Source organism: Lissotriton vulgaris, chromosome 3_1, assembly GCF_964263255.1.
Source record: "Lissotriton vulgaris chromosome 3_1, aLisVul1.2, whole genome shotgun sequence".
NCBI classification, from domain to species: Eukaryota; Metazoa; Chordata; class Amphibia; order Caudata; family Salamandridae; genus Lissotriton; species Lissotriton vulgaris.
Genome location: NC_141689.1, coordinates 167,825,654 through 167,847,105, shown reverse-complemented (window position 1 = coordinate 167,847,105; position 21,452 = coordinate 167,825,654).

Here is a 21,452-nt window from a genome sequence, read left to right as displayed (position 1 = left end):
TACGGCTTGCCTCGTGTCGTGTACTCAGATAACGGACAGCCATTCTCATCCGAATTAATGAAACAAGTTTCCTTGCTGCTAGGATATCAGTGGAGATTCCATTGTGTCCGACATCCCGAAGCCGCTGGCCTTGTAGAGAGGCATAATCAGACACTAAAGACCCGCCTTGCTAAAGTTTGTAAAGAGAAAGGGGTCGACTGGATAGTCGCCCTGCCAGTTGCATTGTTCTATATGAGGATGGTCGCCCACTCGCGATCAGGACTATCCCCGTATGAAGTGGTCTTTGGCAGACCACAAAATATGTGGGGGACGCCCTTACCTAAGAAAATTACCGATGTCGATTGTAATATGCTGACAGATTACCTTGCCTCCTTGATGTCTGCACTCCAATCATGTCGTTCACAGGTTGCCGCAGCCTTCCCTGACAACACTGATGTAAAGCCGCATGATGTCCGTCCAGGAGACCTGGTCCTAATTAGGAACTTCGACAGGAAAAGTCCGCTGGAGCCCCGCTGGAAAGAGCCGAAGACCGTCCTTCTTACTACGAGGACAGCAATAAAGGTGGAAGGCAGAAAGGGGTGGATACATACGAGTCATATTAAAAAGTGCAACGAACTGAAACCAGACCCAGACTCGTCCACCCCTTCCAAAGACTGTATCGAACCTAGTGACTTTAAAGTTCCGAAACAAGAGAAAACTCCCCAAGAGGAGTACAAACTGAAACTTCGATCTAGCAAGTCAGACAGTTTAATTGTTTAAGTCCTCCCCTAGGTGAATCGGTTAAATAGTTTCTGACATGTATCCCCTAGATCGAGATAGAGAGAGAGAGAGAGAGAGACAACTCAAGAAACGTACATATTGCAAATCACTCCGCAGTCACTGTATAGTGACATTATTGATTATGTTTTTCCTAAGTCTTCTGATTATTGTTGCGAGTATATTGCTTCCTATCTACTACCCTATTTTCAAGCGTGAACAATCTGCTTACAAATGTTTCTGCTGAACATTCTTTTAGTGAATTACCTCCACACGAACTTTCTTACAGACTTGCGCTGCGCAACAACACATTCATTAGTATGTTACATCATTCCCATCAGACTAACAATGCTACAAATTGCTGGATATGTGGCCGACTCCCTCCCTACCAGAAATACAAGGGAGTTCTGCCCCTCTTTCCGTACCCGTTCACTCACAATGGCTCCTGTGGTGCATGGTTTAGAATAATTAATTCCTTAGATCCTGATATTGCCGTTTTCAAAGGGAGCTGGGTTTGGGGAAACTTGAACTTAGTTCTGCTTAATGTCTGTTACCCCGACAAGAAGGGACTCCCCACTAGAATAGGAACTGATCTAGAAAATGAAGTATATGGATTAGGTAATTACACAATTAACCTTATGATTCTTACTGTTGAATCCGAAGCTGCACCAGTTCTCCCTGCTATGTCAGTATTACCAGTCACTGGTGAATTATGTATCAGTAAGAAAGGTTCAGTACACTTAGGTCATAGTAAATGTACTACTGTGGTCGAATTCAGTGATCAAGGTAAATCTTCCTTTAGAGCTACCCGTCATTCCTACTTTGTTTGTGGTCATACCGCATACGTACGCTTACCTCTAGATTGGGATGGTACCTGTTACATTGCATTCCTTCTGCCACCTGTTTTTCTAGCCCCTCCCGATTATCACAGAAATACAAATCTAGTAAAGAATAGGCTCCGAAGAGATCTCCCGATTGTCGACTACACTGAAACGGCATGGGAGCAGTACACAGATTTCAATAAAGGATTCTTTTTCTTCACAGGCCCCGTCCAAAATAGTAAACTAATACGCAGATTAACCAGAACACTTGAAGCAGTAGTGAATGAAACTGCCTCCGCCCTAGGTAACTTAACAGAAGAGCAGTCCGCCATGCGGATTGTTGTTCTTCAGAATCGTCTTGTTATTGACGTCATCTTGGCAGATAGAGGCGGAGCTTGTAAGGTCATCGGGTCAAGTTGCTGTGTTTTCATCCCAGAAAACGCGCCAACCGTATACAAAGCTATTACACGTCTTCATAAGATTGCAAGTTTGATACACCAGAATCCAGGCACCTGGACTTGGTCCGGTTGGTTCTGGACAACGTTAACTGCTTGGGGATGGAAGATCCTATCCTTCCTAGGCATTGGCCTAGTCATAGTATTTAGTTGCTGCCTGTGCCTACAGTGTGGGCCAGCGATTTGTGGACTGTGTGCCACATCATGCATTGAACATTCCAGTTTTCTCTCAAAACGTGAGAGAAAGAAAGAAGAACAAATGATGTTACAAGAACAAACTGATCGATTCATGAGGATCGATATATCATGAAGGGTCCGTAGGGAACAAGGAGGGAATGAGGAAATATAAATTTTATGGTCAAGTTGTGTTCCCTAGCGTGTACCCCACCGTCTCCATGTACCAGCTTAAAGTGCATGTAACTTCCCTCCTGTGCCAGCTATGAAGACGTAAATACATTTGCGTCCAACGTTAACATGTCCTCTTTCAGACCCACCCTGAATGGGTTGAATAGTCCGTTCCTAAGTATGCTATGCCAACGTCTTTTTGTAGTGTACTTTACACGTTTTTCAGCTCTGGCAAAGTAGGGCCTGAATTCTGCCATCGAGCCTCTTTTTCCTGCTTTCTGACTCAGGCTGTCTCTGTACCCGTGACCTCTGACTTACTTTCTGTGCGGCTCCCGGCGCTTAGCACAGCCTGCTGCCTGCCAAGACTGACTTCAACCTTCGAATTATCTGTTCCGCTCCTCGAAAATGCATTCCTGCCTACTAGTTTAAGTAAACATCCCCCCAGCTGCAGAGCAAAGGGCCCGGCCTCACTGTCTCCGTGCAAGTAATTCATAACCTCTGTTACCATGGTAGGCCCATGCCCCTCGCATTCTCATGTAGACACTTAGGCGCTTATACACGCACTCACAGTCAGTATGGAATAGCTTCTGCCCCAGAGACCTTTCCGTTTAGATAATATGGTTCCCAAACATCAGATATCAGATATGATAGATCAGATATGATAGAAGTACGAGTTGATCTGACATGCCAGACTTCTGTCTCTTTCCGCCAGTGTAAATGTCAAGTCCCCTGCACCCTCCAGTTTCACGTCAATCACATGTCATGCAGCTGCGCGCGCATCCAAGCCTCAGATTTCTGCTGACATTGCAACATTTCTGCTTTGTGCCACCCACTTGTGACACCTACCTGTGACGTTTCTAGTACATACCTCTATGTTCACGCCTAGTTCACGCCTTCTAATTACGTATCACTACCACGTGGATGCTGTTATCTTGTTTCTCTCAGCTGTTACGCCTACTGTTTTGGTTTCTACTGTATGATTTAAGTATATAAGCTATGTATTGTCAATAAAATATTGCTCTATCCCTTCCTGAACCCGTGTGGTTGCAGGAACATGATATCCAGGTCATGACCATTCCTTTGTAAGGAATAAAACCCCTAAGAACTCTAACACCACGGACTCTGCCTTTTTCTTTCCGATTGAGTTATTATTGATTAAGTACTTACCTGCATAGAAATTAAGACGGTAAATCAAATATTTACCACAGGAGGACTAAGATAAGTCTCCCTGAGGATGTAGGAAGTGCGTACACCCACCCCTACCCTGATGACATACCTTGAGGGGCATTTTCCTTATTGGCATTGCAGGGAAAGACCTCAACAGTAAAGAAGAACCAGGAAATTACCATAATCACATGTCTTATTGCACTACCTATGATGTTATCACAATTGCCTAGTGGCAAAGTGATTTATGATTATGTGATTATTGTCTATGTGTTTTATACACAATATAGAAGATATTTTTATATACTACTGTGTTCAGTCTTTGTGGTGTATTTTGTGTGTCACTGTTGTGTTTGTGTGTGTGTGTGTGTGTGTGCGCGTTGCGCAGAAGCTTCACACATTGCTTCTGGGATCAGCCTGAATGCTCTGCCAAGCCAGGGTTTGAAAATCCCATACCCTGACTAGGGTGGTGGGTTCTGCCGAGCTTAGGTGCCTACACTAGCCAACCAGAAATCCCATTTCTAACATTTATGAATTCATGAACAAAATGAAAGATTATTTATTTAAACTAAGAATATGGTGCGATAACATTTTGGGAAACTCTTATTCTATATTATTTGTGATATCTTATTTCACTTATATGGTGTTGTATATGGTGGCTTATCATTCCAGGGTGCCTAGAAGCTAGGTTATCCCTGATATGTTACAGCTGAATGCTAGAAAAACAGAGATTATGCTGTTTAACAAGGTCCAACAACTGTGGGCTGCTGACAGGTGGCCCACAGAACGTGGTATTGATTTCACATCCAAATGGGTGGTTAAGAACGTGGGAGTCCGTCTTCACCAACCACTTGCCATAAAAGAGCAGGTGATGTCCACCTCTGGTTTCAAATCATGCTCTTACTGAGAAGAGCCTTTTCTTTTCTCCCAATTATAGCGAGGCAAATGTGGTTCAGACTCTTGTGATTAGCCATCTGGGATACGGTAACATAGGCAAATGAGACATTGCTATCAGAATTACAAGTGGTGCAGAACACCGCAGCCCTCCTCATTTGCGATTTGCCATCAGGGGCTGCATCCGCTCCCCACCTACACACCTTACGTTGGCTTTCGGTTCGGAAGATGATCCTTTATAAAATTGTGTTGCCTTACACATTAATCCCTGACTTGTAAAGGCCCTTGTTACTTAGCTTCAAAGCTTAGGCACTAACCCCCTCCTAGACTCCTTAGATCTAATAATAAAGCATTGTTATTTTTGTCCTTGCATTAAAAAAGGCCAGTTCAGGGGGGCAGGTCTTTTTCATACTTGGCTCCTTATTACTGGAACAAATTGCCACATCATATTCAAACTAGTTCGGATCACTTTGTCTCTTGGTTGCACCAAGATACCCCTCCCAGGGTGATACGTGCGTGTTATAAGTTAAAATAACATAACATATGTTGATTGCGCAGTAAGAAAGTTGAAGCAAGAACTCTTATTCACCTATCAGGGTGAACACAATGAACTAGCTTTACTCACTGCGGTTTCACTGTGGCTCTGCCCGCATGTGGATGTTGTTGGTCCACATTTTGTCCAAGGCAGAGGCTCTATCATGTCCTTTCTGCCATGAGATCATCAGTAGCTGCCACATTGTCTCCTGTAGCAGCCATGTTGCTATGGTATCTTGTGAATCGGTACTGTAGACTCCGCCCCTGTAGGCTCCGCACAGCAGCTCCATTTCTATGTCCTCTATAATCCGGTGTATGATCTACCACCGTTCTTCCACCAGTTTCATAAACTCCTCGGCATTCTCAAGAATCATTTTTCTACCTCTCTGCTGCCTTTGTGTGCGTTAGTGTTTAATTAGGAATAATTAAGACAACCATAACATACATTAGAAGTGATTCCTACTTGTAACTTCTGCTATAGATTTCAAAGAGAAAAAAACCCAGTTTTTTTGCCTATTTTCCAAATATTTCTATTGGCCTTCAGATGGGAATGCTGGTGATTCTAGTAATATATTGGCCATTGTAGTGTCCCTTTATTTATACCCTCAGGCGAGCCCGCCCTCGGGATGCGTGGGTGCATGTTGATCGTACCTGAACCGGCCGGGTGGCTCCGTCACTACATCCATTTGGCTACCCTCGCCGCCTTCCTGTCTCTTTCATCCTCTCCTTCCTCACTGTTCTCTCTCCGCCTCACCGTCCTCTCTCTGCCTCACCCTCCTCTCTTTCACTGCCCTCCTTGCTGTACTCTTACATAGACACACACCACCCCACCCCAGAGTGTTGGACACATTAGATGTTAACATACAACCACACACACACACACTCACCCACCATGAACTTGAAGGGAGCAGTGCAGTGTACTCACTCTGCTGCTGCAGATGTTGAGCCTTTTGTGTTTGTGCAAGCATGGTTCCTTGTACCTAAGGTAATCTTGCACTGTTGTTACACATGGTGTATATGTTTCATGTGTGCGAGGAAGCCTGCTCTACTATTACCTCTGCTGTGCCTGACAGGAGACGACCTTTACAAAGCAGGCGTTTCACCGCAGTAGGTTTACAACGCGGGCTTTACAACAAAAGTCGTTTCAATGACTTGTGCTGGATCTCGCTGTAAGCTAAGGAATAGAATGGTTTACTATTCCAAGACTTTCCCTAATGTACGTAGACTGGTGTTGGAATAGTAAATCGTTCTATCCCTAAGTCCAGCGCTCTCCAGAGCAAGTCGGTGAAACGATTTGCGTTGTAAAACCTGCGTTGTAACATACCGGGATCAACATGATCGCATAGTAACATCATACATTCGTGCCTGACATGTGTACAGGGAAACTCACAGCAGTGCCACCCGCCTTGTATATTTTAACTGTGAGTGAGAAGCCTGTTCTGCATTTTCTGTGCTGTGCTGTGTAATACTGAGTCCTACAACAGATGTTTTGTTCATAGAGAGAGAAACTATTGCCCTTGCCAATGCCTGTTTAAATCATTGCTTGCTTTTATCTCCTTGTCTCCTGCTGTGAGGCTGTTGCCTCCCATTGAATACCACACTGTGATTCTAATTATGAAGTTGGGTGCCTGACTGAACATCCCCTCCACTCGCATCTTGAACTCTTGGTTGGAATCGCTTCTTCGGAAAGTGTTTGCCTCGGGTACTCTGTTTAATCTGTTGAAGCGTTCAGATGGCTCCAGTTTATTCCCCCTGGCTGCCTGTTCATGCAGGAGGAACATGTTTAAACTCGCGGCCCTTTTGTCCCTCGGTTTGTGGTCTGAGTCATGCTCCATCACTGGCCTGCCTCCCATCTGTTGTTATCATTCTGAAGATGCTGCTTCCAGAGCACTGCAAGCCTGCTGTAGCCTGTTTGCTGAAGTGTTTAGTGCTAGTGCAGGCCCTCTGTTCTGCTGAGAGCAATTATTCTGGATTTTTTACTTCTGATATTTTGTCCTGCCTTTAAAATAATAAAAATAGCAAAATACTTACGTATCAATCAGACAAGCAGAGGCAGGCAAACAAGTTGGGAGGAAAACACTTGCATAGGCTGAGCCACCTGCCCGGTACCTTTTCTTCATGTTTTTCATTATGAGAAGCAGCTGATAGTATCTTATTTTTACGGCCCTTTTATCATCAGAGACAGCGTATGTTTACAAGAGAGAAAAAATTGAGGATGGCTTCTATTACCTTTCCAAGCTATGCAGTGCCTGGCGACGAGGGCAATTATTTGAAACATGGGTACAGACTGTTTTCCCTACATCACTTTTGGGACAATACCCACTCGTCCCAGTTAACAATCGGTAAAGTCTCCAGTCCCCATAACTAGAGAACTTTATCGTTATCATGTATGTGTACGTTTGTGTATGTGTGTTGTTTGGAAAAGGGGGAGCCCACCTAGAACCTCCATTGGAGGCAATGACTCTACAATGGCTATAGCAAACACAACAAGATGACGAACGGAGTGCTAAAACTGTTCAACCACTGACAAATGTGGGTTTAGTCCATCCTTTTGCTCAGTATGCCACTCCAGTTTGGACCCAGCCTCATGCAAATCAGTCTTGACCCTGCTCCCCATGGAAACAGTCCAGCCCGAACTGACAAGCCTGGTCCTCCCTAGACCAGAAACAAGCATTGTGGGACCAGTTTCAGGGTATCACCCCTCATCAGCCAGGCTAGCTTGAATCCAGTGCACTGCGAGAAAGGGAACCATGTCTGGGCAAACCCTTGGCCACTTAAGGCAAACATACCAAACACAACAAGATGATGGACAGAGGGCCAAAACTTTTCAACCGCTCTACAATAGCCATTCCCATGTTGAATATGCCAGCCTCTAGGCACTGCTTTTGAGATCTCCCTCAATGAAATCCTTTGTAGCTGGGGAGTACAGGGAATGTAAAGGCCCTCCACAATGCTCCTTTATCTAAAGAAGGTTGCCCCTGTCGTTTCTGCTTCCCAAAACAATAGAAACTGATGAAGGTCTCTCTATGAGCGCGATATACAGATCACCAAGACCCAGTCCACAGATGTCTGACCTCTGACTCGGCTTCAGAACCTGTGAAAGTGGACACATCTCTGGGGCTGGAAGAGGCCCAGGGGCCAAGAGGCCAAGACATTTTCTGAGATGAGAGCTACTTTTGTTCAATGAAAATCTTATTGAACTGCTATTATTTTTAGTGTTGCAGAATGGCCACATCAGACAAGATTATATTATTGGGCACCATGTCCAAGATTACAAGCAGTGATCACCTCAACTCATCAGGCATGGATGGCTGCCAGCAAGAAAATAATAACATTTCGTCAATGTGGTATGCCTCTATTTGGGTAGCACATAACAACCATAGCTGCAATGACCTGCCACTAATATTATTAGGTCTCCCAAATACACACGATTGAACTCTCAGTTATCAGCTTTTTGTATATTTTGAAAATTCAACCATTTTCTACAAAGTTTAGCGTATGAGTTCTGAAAGTTCACATATTTTCATCTTGAATGTATGCTTTTTAATTTTGGTAAGTCTATATTAAGTGAACCAAGCAAAAGCTAAATTTTAAGTGTTAGGCTACACACAGGAGAGCTACTTACGGGTAGCTGGAGAGTTCCCAGTAGCTCATGAGTTACTCATTGGAGATGTTTGCCTTGAACCTTTGAATGAAGTGGATCCTGAGGTTGGCCCCAAATTGTTTAAGAACATCTGGAATCCAAGGAAACAGGGCACAAGGACATGTGGGTGGATGGAGAACCCACATTTTTTTTAGAGAAGATGCCCTTTCCTCTCCACCTGATGCGGATGGGAAGCTGGACAGTGTTCGTAGTGCTACCTTGACCCCAGCACTGCTGTTGGGGTCAAAACCAACTCGCCACCTCCCTCAGCAAAACCCCACCACCGACATCCACTGACTGCTGTTTGCCTAGGGTAATATGTCTCCTTGTAATGTGGCCTAGGGGTTCTATTAAAACTCGACCGACTGGCAGAATACTCTTGACCCCTTGATATGGTGATATTGGCCCTGGAGGGGGTCATCTTGGGATCTCTTACTGTGAAGGATAGAGAGAACTACACACAATTAACCCTCCACCTCTTAGAGAGTTTGGAATCTGGGGAACTTTAACACTTTAAAGCTGTTGAAAGGAACAACAACAGGAAGCTAACATATTAAAGTAAACCATTATTTATGAAATGAAATGTGCTAGTGTGTTCTGTTCTCTTTTCCGTGTAATTATGTTGTGGAGGTTTTTATAAATCCACATAAAGGGAACAGGCCACTTCTGAATGCTGATAAAACATCATATGGACATAGATATCATGCTGGAAGTCACATTTTTTATCCATCGAGTAATTGTCTTTGACTTCGTATGAATCAATGACACTAACCTCAGGCGTTCCAAATATGAATGAAAACTTTTAGCCTGCATAACTTCTCAATCAATATTGGATCTAAGTCTGGCAAATCTGGGTGAAGCCTCGTGGTTGTGATCTGTGGAAAGAAGGAAAGCTTGCCTGCCTGAGGAGCTCACTCCACCAGTCTGGAGAAGCGAAGTATCCTGATCAGGGCTGAATCAAGGGGTATATTACCAAGGGCTTTATCTCCGCTTTTTTTGCTTTAAAATCCAAAGAAGCAGAGATAAAAAATATCGCAATATCAACAACAGGGTGCTAACATGCAAAGCGGCATTTCTCCTATTATCAAGCTTCACGCTAACTCTGTTAGAGACAAAAAAGCAGCGCTAATCACGGCTAAATCCACCATGGGCTATCAACAAAGATATCCCTATCCTTGTAGTTTTGTCGCTGCATTGCCAGCGATAACCTCCCAAAATGCCGCTATCCCTTGATTTTTTATTCCCTAGGCGGTTAGCATTGTTAAAGTGATAACCAGGTGATATTATCCAGCAATAGCGGGGCGTTAAAAAAATTAACGCTAAGCGCCCTTAGCCATAATTTTCCCTGTTCCTTGTTAATATGCCCCTAAGACTTTTAGTAGCCCTAAGCACTTAAAAGGTTTTGTAGCGACTTTGCTGACCTTCAGCGTGCACTACTCGCCCGACTGCGCAGCTACAACTAGTAGTGATCTGCCCACCTGCCCCATAGGTCATTAGTTTGAGGCCCTCCTCTACCCGCAGGCTTCCACCTGTGCCTCATCCCTGGTAGCCCAGGGGTGAGGTCTTCTTTCTGTCTGCTGTTGTATCTTTTCTTTTTCTATTATTTGTCTGCCTTTTTTTCCTATCCAGTTTCAATTCTGCTCTGTCCTTTAATTTACTCTGGTTCGCTTTTTTGTTCCTCTGTTCCCTTCCCTCCATCACCACCGCTCGTTCCCTGCAGCCTCACCCCCCTTCTGATGTTGTTTCTTTTCTTGTTCTTTTCTTGCTTTTTTCTGCCTCTTTTTCCTGTCCAGTTTAATTTCTGCTCTGTTCTTTACTTTTACTCTGGTTCACTTTTCATTCCTCTCTCCTTCCTGCATTCACCGCTGCTCGATCACTATGGCCCACTCTCTAACAGCGCTGTGTTCTGCCTCCTGCCTCCCAGGTGACCAACCCTCCACCTCCCCAACACTACTTAATGGCGGCCGCTGCGGGGTGAATGAGCGACCTCACTAACCTTGTCAGTGTGCTGTGCTACCCCACCACATAGCTCCACCTAGTAGTGGTCTGTCCTCCTATGCCCTTGGTCTAGAGTTAGAGGCCCTCCTCCAACCATAGGCTCCCACCTGCACCTCATCTTTAATAGCCCAGTGGTGAGCTCTTCTTTCCGTCTGCTGTTGTATCTTTTCTTATTCTATTTGTTTCTGCCCCTTTTTCCTGTCCAGTTTCAATCCTGCTCTGTTTCTTACTTTATTCTGATTCTCTTTTTTATTCCTCTCCCCTTCCCGCCCTCACCGCTGCTCATTCCCCTCAGCCCCACCCCCTTCTGATGTTTTTTCTTTTTCTGTTATAACCGTTTTCTGCCTTTTTTCCAGTCGAGTTTCAATTCTGCCCTGTCCTTTACTTTTACTATAGTTCGCTTTTCATTCCTCTCTCCTTCCCACCCTCGCTGCTGCTCGTTCCCCATGGCCCACCCTCTTCCAGCGCCGTTTCCTGCTTCTCACCTCCCAGCTGACCAACCTGACTCTTCCCCAACACTAGTTAATGGCGGCCGCTGTGCAGTGAAGGAGCGACTTCACTGACCTGCACACCTCCACCTAATAGTGGTCTGCCCTCCTATGGCCTAGGTCTAGAGTTCGAGGCCTTTCTCCACCCTTAGACTCCCGCCTGCGCCTCATCCTTGATGACCCAGTGGCGAGCTCTTCTTTCTGTCTGTTGTTGTCTGTTTTCCTTTTCTTTTATTGCCTTTTTATGTTTTTTTTATGCCTCTCTTTCCTGTCTGTTAGACGTGGCACCATTGTCATGGGTCTCCCTTTCATTTTTCGCTTTTGTCCCCTCTGTGTTTGCTGGTGTTAGATGCTCTGGGCGCTGTGCCGCTGATATTCAGTGCCACAGCACGAATGCTCCCTATTGTAAATTGACTGTATGAATTGGTATAATCCTAATTGACCCAAGGAACATGATTGGAAAGTAAAATTTAATTTGTCTGAGCTCCAAATATGAAAGTGCATCTTTTAGTGATGATTATTTTTATATTCTGTGATTGAAAATACCACTTTTAGGAAGTAGTTATTTTCTTGCCTAAATCTTCCAGTGTACTCTGCTATTATGTGTATTGACTGTCTGGTTTTGGAGGGTCAGGGCAGGCTGAGCCAGACTGGGATTGAATAGAGGGATTTGCAGTGGAGTATGGGGAGGGGTGACCCTTTGATCTGAGCAGGGCTGTGCCTGGCAAGGTGAATGATAGCTCCTCCTCCCACTGTGCGTCAGATGGCAACCCCTATTCCTGAAAGGCAGGATTCAGCCTTGTAAACAAAGTGCTCCTAGATGACACCAAACTGGTTCTGGCTGTGTTCAGTGATTTGTGACTTTTTGAGAACAAAGACTTTTGGGGTGTAAAGATCTGTGCTAAAACCCCTACACAGTAGTGTGATACTTCTGGATGTCAACACAAACCTAGAAGGAAAGGACTCTGAAACTTTCATCCTTCTTGCTGAAGCAACTACCCAAGGGCCGGATTTGAGGTTGCCTCCTGCCGAAGTCTCAGGGACTTTAGCCTTCACCCATCAGCCGTCTGGATTCCTATTTAAGGGGGGTCTACTCGGAGGTGAGGCCTCTGTTGAGAATTCCAGAGTCGATGGTTCTACTGCTGGTAATGCAGGCTGAAAGTCATCGAATTGCTATCGTGGGCCGCTGCAGCTGAGGAGCTGTTCCAGCTGAGCTCCTGCATTTGCCTGTGTTACCAAAAGTCATCGCTATCGCTATTGTGGGACTCTGCAGCTGAGGAGCTGTGCCGCTGGGTGCCCGCATTTGCCTGTGTTACCAAAGTTCATTACTATCGCTATTGTGGGCCACCGCAGCTGAGGAGCTGTTGCCGCTGAGAGCCCGCATTTGCCTGTGTTACCAAAGTCATCGTTACCGCTATTGTGGGCCACCGCAGCTGAGGAGCTGTTGCCACTGAGAGCCCTCATTTGCCTGTGCTACCAAAGTCATCGTTATCGCTATTGTGGGCCGCTGCAGCTGAGGAACTGTGCCGCTGTGTGCCGGCATTTGCCGTCCTATGAGAATCATCGCTATCGCTATTGTGGGCGGCAGCAGCTGAGGAGCTGTGCCGCGCCCGCGTTTGCCGTCCTACGAAAATCATCTCTAACTCTATTGTGGGCTGCTGCAGGTGAAGAGCTGTGCCGCTGAGTGCCCACATTTGCCGTCCTGCGGGAATCATCGCTAACGCTATTGGAGGCCGCACTAGTCTCCACTTCGAGGATCTTGTGACCACCTGTGTGTGCCGCTGGGTTCCTGCCTTTCAGCCCCGTCCCAGGATTATCATGAGTGCACGCCACGGACCGCTAAAGCTGGGAACTGTGGCCGCTGCGAGTCCGCCTGTCATCACTGCGGCTTACTTGTGAGGCTGCGTGCTGTGCCCGTTTAATTCTCAGGTACATTGTGCACCACCGGGTCGCGCGGACCCCGGCCTCGAACTAAGTTCGTTCCACACGCTTTTTGAGTGCCTTTATTGCTTTTGAAGTGAATCTGTAATTATGTGTATTGTGGCTCCTTGAGCGCTTTTTAGTCTTGTGTTCAGTCTATATAAAATAACTATTTTTCTATAACTGCTTGTGGTGTCCGTTTGTAGCGTCTTCCCTGAGTTATGGTGTATGGTCATAAATGCTTCAAACACTGCCTCTGAGATAGGCCTGTCTGCTCTTGCTACGTTACCACAGGGTTGAGTAGGGGTTATCAAAGGGTTTAGCCCCTTTACTCTGGCTTAGGAAGAAGGATCTCGGCGCCAGCCACCGCCAACTAGAGATCCCTATTTCTAATACTGTCCAGTTTCAATTCAGCTCTGACATTTACTTTACTCTGGTTTGCTTTTTTGTTCCTGTCCTTGCTGCTGCTCGTTCCCCATGGCCCATCCCATCTGCTGTTGTTTCATTTGATTTTTTTGTGCCTTTTTCTGTCTTTTTTCTGCCTCTTTTTCCTGTCCAGTTTCAATTCTGCTCTGTCCTTTGTTTTGTTTTTAATCTGGTTTGATTTTTGTTCCTCTCTTCATTTCCTGCCCTTGCCACTGCTCGTTCCCTGCAGCCCGCCCCCTTCCAGCGCCATTTCCCATCTCCCATCTCCTAGCTGACCAGCCCTCCTGCCCCCCAAACACTACTTAACGGTGGCGCGACAAAGGCCACAGACCCTGATTCCCACTGCTCCCACCGCTACGATGCCAGCAGCCTCCACACACAATCAACTCTGGACGTTCCACCGCCTGCCTGACACTAAATAATTCCCTTGTAGCCCACAAGTATTTTACATTAGAACATTGTTCATGTACAATTTATCAAACATTTATATACAACAGTGACACGTATTTAAATTCTTCCATTTTTTATTATATCAAAACTTCATTTCTTTTATCGTTTCAATTTTCTTATTTCTTTTCTTTACATATCTATATATATATTTTCTTCAAAACAAGCTAATAGTACAAAATTCATAAAAAAATGTACAAACTTATCAACACAAATCTTATTCAGAAAAAATACAGAAAAAACAACAACACCCCTGGATAGACCTCAATAAATACACATGTACTACAACCACTCAAACTCATACATTCTCACACAAACTTACATACATTCAGTATCTGTACAAAGTAGAGGTTTTATGTATAACAAAAGAACCCCTGCAAAGAAATAGATCTAAAATTCAAAGCACGAGGCTCAACACAAGGTCACCGCCTGCCACCTCGCATCACCGAAGGACACCCAAGGCCTGTTCACCTGCCGCAGCTGTGCCTTCTCCTGCCTCTGCACTCCAGACCCATGACCATACGACCTTCAAGAACCACCTCAGCTGCATCCTACTCAACACCCGCTCCAGCCATGGAAATCTGGGACCAGCTCGGCTCTATCCCCCCTCCCACTGTCATCTTCTTCATTGAAACATGGATGAACCCCACATCAGCCCTGGACATAGCACCGCCATCCCCGATGGCTACAAAATCATCCACAAGAACTGCAACAACCAGCCAGGAGGTGGCATCATAATCAGACACAAAAACACCCTCCGTCTCACAACCAGCCTCAGTGACCGCTCATCCAACATGGAACACCTCCACTTCCAGATCCAGACAAACCCGAACATCACCCTCTGCAGCACACTCGTCTACAGAACTCCCGGACCACACCTCCAACCTGCACTGGCCCGACCAGCACTGTTTCCACTTCTCCATCAACAAACACAACGTACAACACCATGCCCACCACTATCCTTGTAGAAGCTGGAAAAAAAGTCATTGAAGACCAGCTCACTACCTCCCTCAGTAAAACCCCACCACTGACATCCACAGATGCCAACGCCTCAGCACACGACCTCTACCTTTGGATCTCCAACTGCGCCCTCAGGAAACCCTCAGACAAGCCGCCCTCCAAGAAGCCCAGCTGGTTCTCTCCAGTCCTCCAAAACACCAGGCACACCTGCCGACAGCTGGTGGAAAGATGGAGGAGCAGAATAATCTTGGCAGACCACGCAGCCTTCAAAACCACCATCACTACCTCATCAGAACAACAAAAAAGAACAGCCATACAGGAACCCATCAACGCCAATGCATACAACAGCAAATAACTCTTTACCACAGTCAAAGAATTTGCCAAACCCAGCAGACTTTCAACCCTCTCAATACCTCTGTGCCAAGCTTGCCACCTTTTTCCACTGCAAGATCAAGGACATCTACGACAGCTTTGCAACCCAATAACAAACAACCACTGCACCCAATGGCTCCAGACCCCAGCAGACCCTGACCAACTGGACCCGCTCACCTTCGATGACACCCTCAGGATCATGAAGAGCATCCACTCCGGAGCCCCCTCAGATCCCGTCCCTCAGCGCTTCTTCAAAAGAGCCAGGACCTCCATCACCCCCAAACTCTGCAGCACCATCAACTGCTCCATCAACTCCGCAACTTGCCCGAAGACTGGACAAATGCAGAGATCAACCCCCAGCTGAAGAAACCCTCTGCCGACCCGAAAGACCTCAAGAACTACAGACCGATCCCTCTGCTCCCCTTCTCAGCCAAAATCATAGAATAGGGCATCAACACCCAGCTCTCTGAGTTTATCAAAACAAACCACTTCCTGGACCTGTCCCAGTACGGCTTCAGAAGCAACCACAGCACCGAGATCGCTCTCCTCATTACTACAGATGACATCCGCACCCTCCTTGCCCGTGGCTAAACTGCAGCCCTCATCCTCCTGGATCTCTCGGCCATCTTTCAACATATCTAAGCAAGACACCACGGCGCCCGCATTTGTGATGAAGCCCTGGAATGGATCCACTCCTTCCTCACTAGCCGAACACAGAGAGTCAAACTTTCACTGTTCTTCTTAGAACACACAGAAATCAGCTACGGAGTGCTTCAGAGATCCTCCCTGAGCCCCACCCTCTTCAACATCTACATGGCCTCACTTGCAGCCATCATCAGAAGCCACAGAATAAACATAATCTCCTATGCTAATGACACCTGCTGATTCTCTCCCTCACCGACGAACTCACAGCCGCCAAGACATTTTCCACAACGGAATGATGGTAGTCCCCACCTGGATGAAGAACAGCTTGCCTCAATCTCTACTCAGACAAGACCGAAGTCTTCATCCTGGCTCCACCTGCTCGGCCTGAGATGACTCCTGGTGGTGCACACGGCTCGGAATCCCCCCACGCCCATGTACCACGCACGAAACCTCAGCATCATCCTGGACTCCTCGTCCTAAATGAACCACCAAATCAACACTGCCTCATCTTTGTGCTTCCACACGCTCTGCCTGCTTTGGAAGATTTTCAAGTGGATCCCCATCGAGTCCAGGAAAACAATCACCCATGCGCTTGTCTGCAGCAGACTTGACTATGCCAACGCGCTCTACACTGGCACCACCCAATCTCCTACAGAATCTGCAGAACATCCAGAACGCCTCCACCAGACTCATCCTGAGTATCCCCCACTGCAGTCACATCACCGGCCACCTGAGAGATCTCTACTGGCTACCCATCAACAAAAGAATTTCCTTCAAGCTCCTCACACACACCTACAAAGGCCTCCACAACCCCTGACTTGCATACCTCAACCACCGCCTTTCCTTCTACACACCCACCAGATATTTCTGCTCAACCCAACTAGCCCTGGCCACCATCACTCATATCCGCAAGACCACAGCTGGAGGAAGATCCTTCTCCTATTTCAGTGTGAAGACCTGGAACTCCCTGCCTCTAAATCTCAGACAAACACAGTCACTGCCCCAATTCAGGAAGGACCTCAAGACCTTGCTCTTCAACTGGACCACAGATCTCCCCAGCTCCTTGAGACCCTAACAAGTGATTTGTCGCGCTTTACAAGAAACCTGAGTGATTGATTGATTGATTGATCCAGGAAGACCTATTGACTGGAAGATCTGTATGAAGACGTTTCAATCGACTGATGTCACAGAGTAGCCACGAGAACCTAGAAGTCCAGCAGGATATTAGAGGCACAGTTTAAAAAGGAGTGTCCTCTAGATCGCGGAGCTGCAATTTCTCTTGTCTTCAAAGTGATGGTGACATGCACAGAGCCTTACTCACCTTTTGAGGAACCGCTATCACCTCTCCCGGATCAGTGAAGGACCCAAAAGCAGTCTGCCTTCACAGCACACCGTAGGGTTCCAATTTTTAGGCTGGCGGAGGTTGTCTTGATTCCAGCTAGAATGACGGCAGGAATATAGGCACTTAAATTCATGCATTAGCCAAATAATCAGTAGAGAGTGGGTGATCCAAACCCCTTGGGTACCCATGACTCAATACTGAGCCAAAAGGCCCTTAGGTACCTTGGAACTCCTAGTGTATTCTGGCTTATTGTCTGGTTCTTGTAATCTGACCCTAACCAGACATCAGTGACGTCACCTGTGGTGATCACTAGCCTCCTCACCAGATCTTCAGAGGAGCACCATTTGACTTCATTGGGTTGGGATTCTCCTTATTCAGGCAGTAGGTTTGTGGTCATCATTCTGTGAGGCTCCCTTTATTTTTCTTGGGAGTACTAACCCCAGCAGAGCAGGCTTTTGCCCACGGAGCAGTCTAGTGTCTAAGGCATGGTCGACCGGCATCTGTTTTGTGTTCATATTGTCCACATCTGTATCCTTTCAACAAACATGAATCTCTTGTGGGAGAAATACTCCCAGAAAAATTAGAAGATTTTCAAGATGACCCGAGCACGTAAATACTATCACAACATTTGGGTTCATATCCCTGCCACAGAAGTTGCTCCCATGCTCTTGTTTTCTGCGTGTGTTTAATCTGTCTAACTGACCTGTCTACCAACCTGCTTCTAAAAGTCATTTTAATCTATGTTGTATCTTGTATCCCCTACTGCATGAAGGTGTTCCTGACTGCCCCTCAAATTAACTCTTCCTTCTATAATCCATTGAAAGGTCAAGAGCAGTTTTTGATTGCATCATGATTACAGAGAAAGGAGGACTTTTTGTTTCTAACTGCAGAATACTGGGCAACCCTGCCACAGATTGCGAGAATGTTGCATTTTCCATCAACTTCAGCCCTGCCCTCACTCTCTCAGGCATATTAATCTACAGACCTCCTGGGGCCTCTCTGAACATTTGTAAATCCCTTCCTGACTTGGTTGCTAATTTAGCTAGCTCCTCCGCTAATTTTTCTATACTGGGGGACTTCAACCTCCACTTTGATGATCACCTACAGACCTCCGCGTTAGAACTTATTAAAGACCTATTGGTCTTCCAACTCTCACAAAAAGTCAGCAAACCTACTCATATAAAGGGCCACTCACTAGACGCAATCTTCTCAAACCTGGAAACTCTGGTTGGGAAAAACCCTATACCGGTCCCATGGTCAGACCGTTTCTTATACCATTCACATGGTCACCACCTAGCAAAGCTATGAATAGAACCCCCATTTTTGTGAGAACCAAGCCCTGGTCAAAACTTTCAGTGGAGCAATGGGCCACAACGCTGAAAGCCACTAAACCAGCACCGTCTGCAGACGTAGCCACTGCTAACGAAAACTTTAACTGCTGGCTTAAAAAATCTCTGGACACCCTCATTCCTGAAAATGACATAAAAGTTAAGACCAAAAACCCCAAAAGCCTTGGTATACAACTGCTCTCCGAGGCTTAAAACTGAACTGTAAAAAAATGGAGAGAGCCTGGAGGAAAAACTTCTCCCTAGAATCAAAGGAAAAATACAGAAGTACCATTAACCTCTACAAAACGGAAATCAGATCCGCACAGGCTATCTTCTACGAAGGAAAAATCTTAGCTGCAACTAACTCCCCGTGTGAGATCTTCAACGTGGTGAAAACCCTCTCAAAACTTCCCCCCAATCCTGCCCACCCCGATACATCTGGAGCTCAGTGTGACAAACTTGCTGAATTCTTTTTCACCAAAATCGATGCCATTTTCTCCTCTTTTCCCCCGATTACCAAAGACCATCCACTGGTAGGAATCAGCCTGGCCTTGACTCCATCCCGCTCTTGAAAATGCCGGAGTTAGAAAAACAGTTTTCCAAAGTTAAAAAGGTGCTCCCCCAAAGACCCCGTTCCCATACGACTGCTTGCCCAGGTAGCCGAGGTAGTCTTTCCGGTGATCTTAGACCTAGTTAACACCTCCCTCGCATCAGGAGTGGTGCCCTGGCTTGGAAGGAAGCCATGGTGAAGGCCATGCTGAAGAAACCTTCCCTAGACCCATCTAATCTAGGAAACTACCGCCCCATCTCTCTTCTACCCGGCATTAGTTAAATCACTGAAAAACACTTCAATACAATACTTTCTTCTTTTCTAGAGACCCACAATGTTCTCCATCAGACACAGACGGGTTTCAGCCCACTCCAGGGAACAGAAACAGCCTTGATCTCGGTAGTCGAAGAAGCCAGAAAGATAGTCGATTTGGGTGGTACAGTGGTAGTCCCGCTCCATGATCTCAGCGCGACTTTTGATACAGTGAACCACCACAACCTTATCCATAGGCTTAGTAACATAGGTATCTCCGGAATCGCACTGGCTTAGCTCCAGTCGTTTCTTGATAACAGATCTTTCCAAGTGTTTCACAATGAGGTAACTTCAAAAAAATCTCCCCTCCATTGCGGAGTGCCTCACGGCTCCTCCTTAAGGCCTACTCTATTTAACGTATATACCCGCACCCTTTCAGAAGCAGTTCTTCCTTTCGGAGTCCATATAATCACCTATGCGGATGACACACAGCTAGTGATCGGACTCAACAAAAAGGACAGTAACCTCCCAGGCTTATACACTTGTCTTCATGAGATAGATTCCTGGATGAGGGACTCCTTTTTAAAACTAAATGGGGACAAGAGCGAGATTATGGTCTTGGGAAATTGCTCCCCTCTTGACATGAGAGAAATCTGGCCCACTGTCCTGGGCCCGGCCCCCATCCCTAAAACCCAGCTAAAGAGTCTGGCGTTTGGTTGGACCAGGACCTGTCCTTGAAGTCTCAGGCACGGAAGACCGCTGCTACATGCTACGGTCTTCTGCAAGTCTCTCGTAAAATGCTTCCTATCTTGCCGTTCAGGGCCAGAAAGATCATGGTACAGGCGCTCATTCTGTCCAGGTTGGACTATGCTAACGCGCTGTATTTGCGATCCCCGATAGCCACTATCTCCAGGCTACAGACTGCCCAGAATTGGGCCGCTCGATTGCTGCTCAACATTTCCAGAATGCAATCTGCCAGACCTGCCCTGAAATCCCTCCACTGGCTTCCCATCTGGGAAAGAATCACATTTAAATCTCTATGCATTACCCATAAATCATTCCACAATGTAGGCCCCCCATTCTCAACAGCATCAATCAGCGGTATGAGCCCAACAGAGCCCTCCGATCCAAATCCCTAAACCTGGCATCATCCCTAAAATCAAAAAAGTCAGAAGTGGAGGCCGTCAATTTTCCCTGCACACTGCCAAACTCTGGAACTCGCTCCCGCTCGACCTTCGAGCCGAACCCAATCATCTCTCTTTTCGCAGATCACTAAAGACATTGTTGTTCCCCTCACTCGCCCTGTTTCATCTGCCTTTGTCTCTGTAAAGCTCTGGGATGCCACCGGGTAGCCATGTGCTATTTAAATACCACCCAATTTCAATTTCGATTATCAATGGACCTGGATGAAGTCATTCCTTGCAGGTCACCCTTTGGCCTGATGAGAGCGACCCACAACCAGTGATGTGGCAAAAGACATGGACCATATACAGAGAAGTTGTGCTACCTGCCCACCTCACACACCCAGTGTTTTTTGCTGCTGGAGAGAAGGGATTTTGTCAGTGAAATACACAATTTGAGATTAACAGTATCACCTGAGACTGTTTAAAAGGGAGCTGTGGTAAAGTGAAAGGAACATTCACTGTAGGCTGATTGGTTTGCCCAAACGTTTGTAGCTGACTTCACATTGATTATACAATTGGATTTGGGACTGGTTTTAAGGTACCACCTGTAACATAATGGATTATTACATTTTACTTCAAGGAGCTCTGAACACCCATGTAAAGTGAGGCAAGGACCAGAGGGAGTATTCTTGACTCTCTCCCCTCAACGCGTAAGGGAAATCGACCCACTACTGAGGAAAATACTTTGCAGCTGCATCTTCTGCTGCAGGAGAGAAGGTGGGGCAGCCCTCCTTTGTTCAGCTCCAGATCTCATATTCAACATAGCGGTTAAAAAAAATCCCTGTGGTAGGCCAGGGCCTGGGGGTGGTGCAATCAATTTTATAGGGGAGTGGGCATGAGATGCCTCTACTTGAGCCTCTGAAAGGGCCCGGGACCCAATCCTCTGGGTCCATTTTTGAAATAATGGGTCGGGGCACAGAGTCCCCCT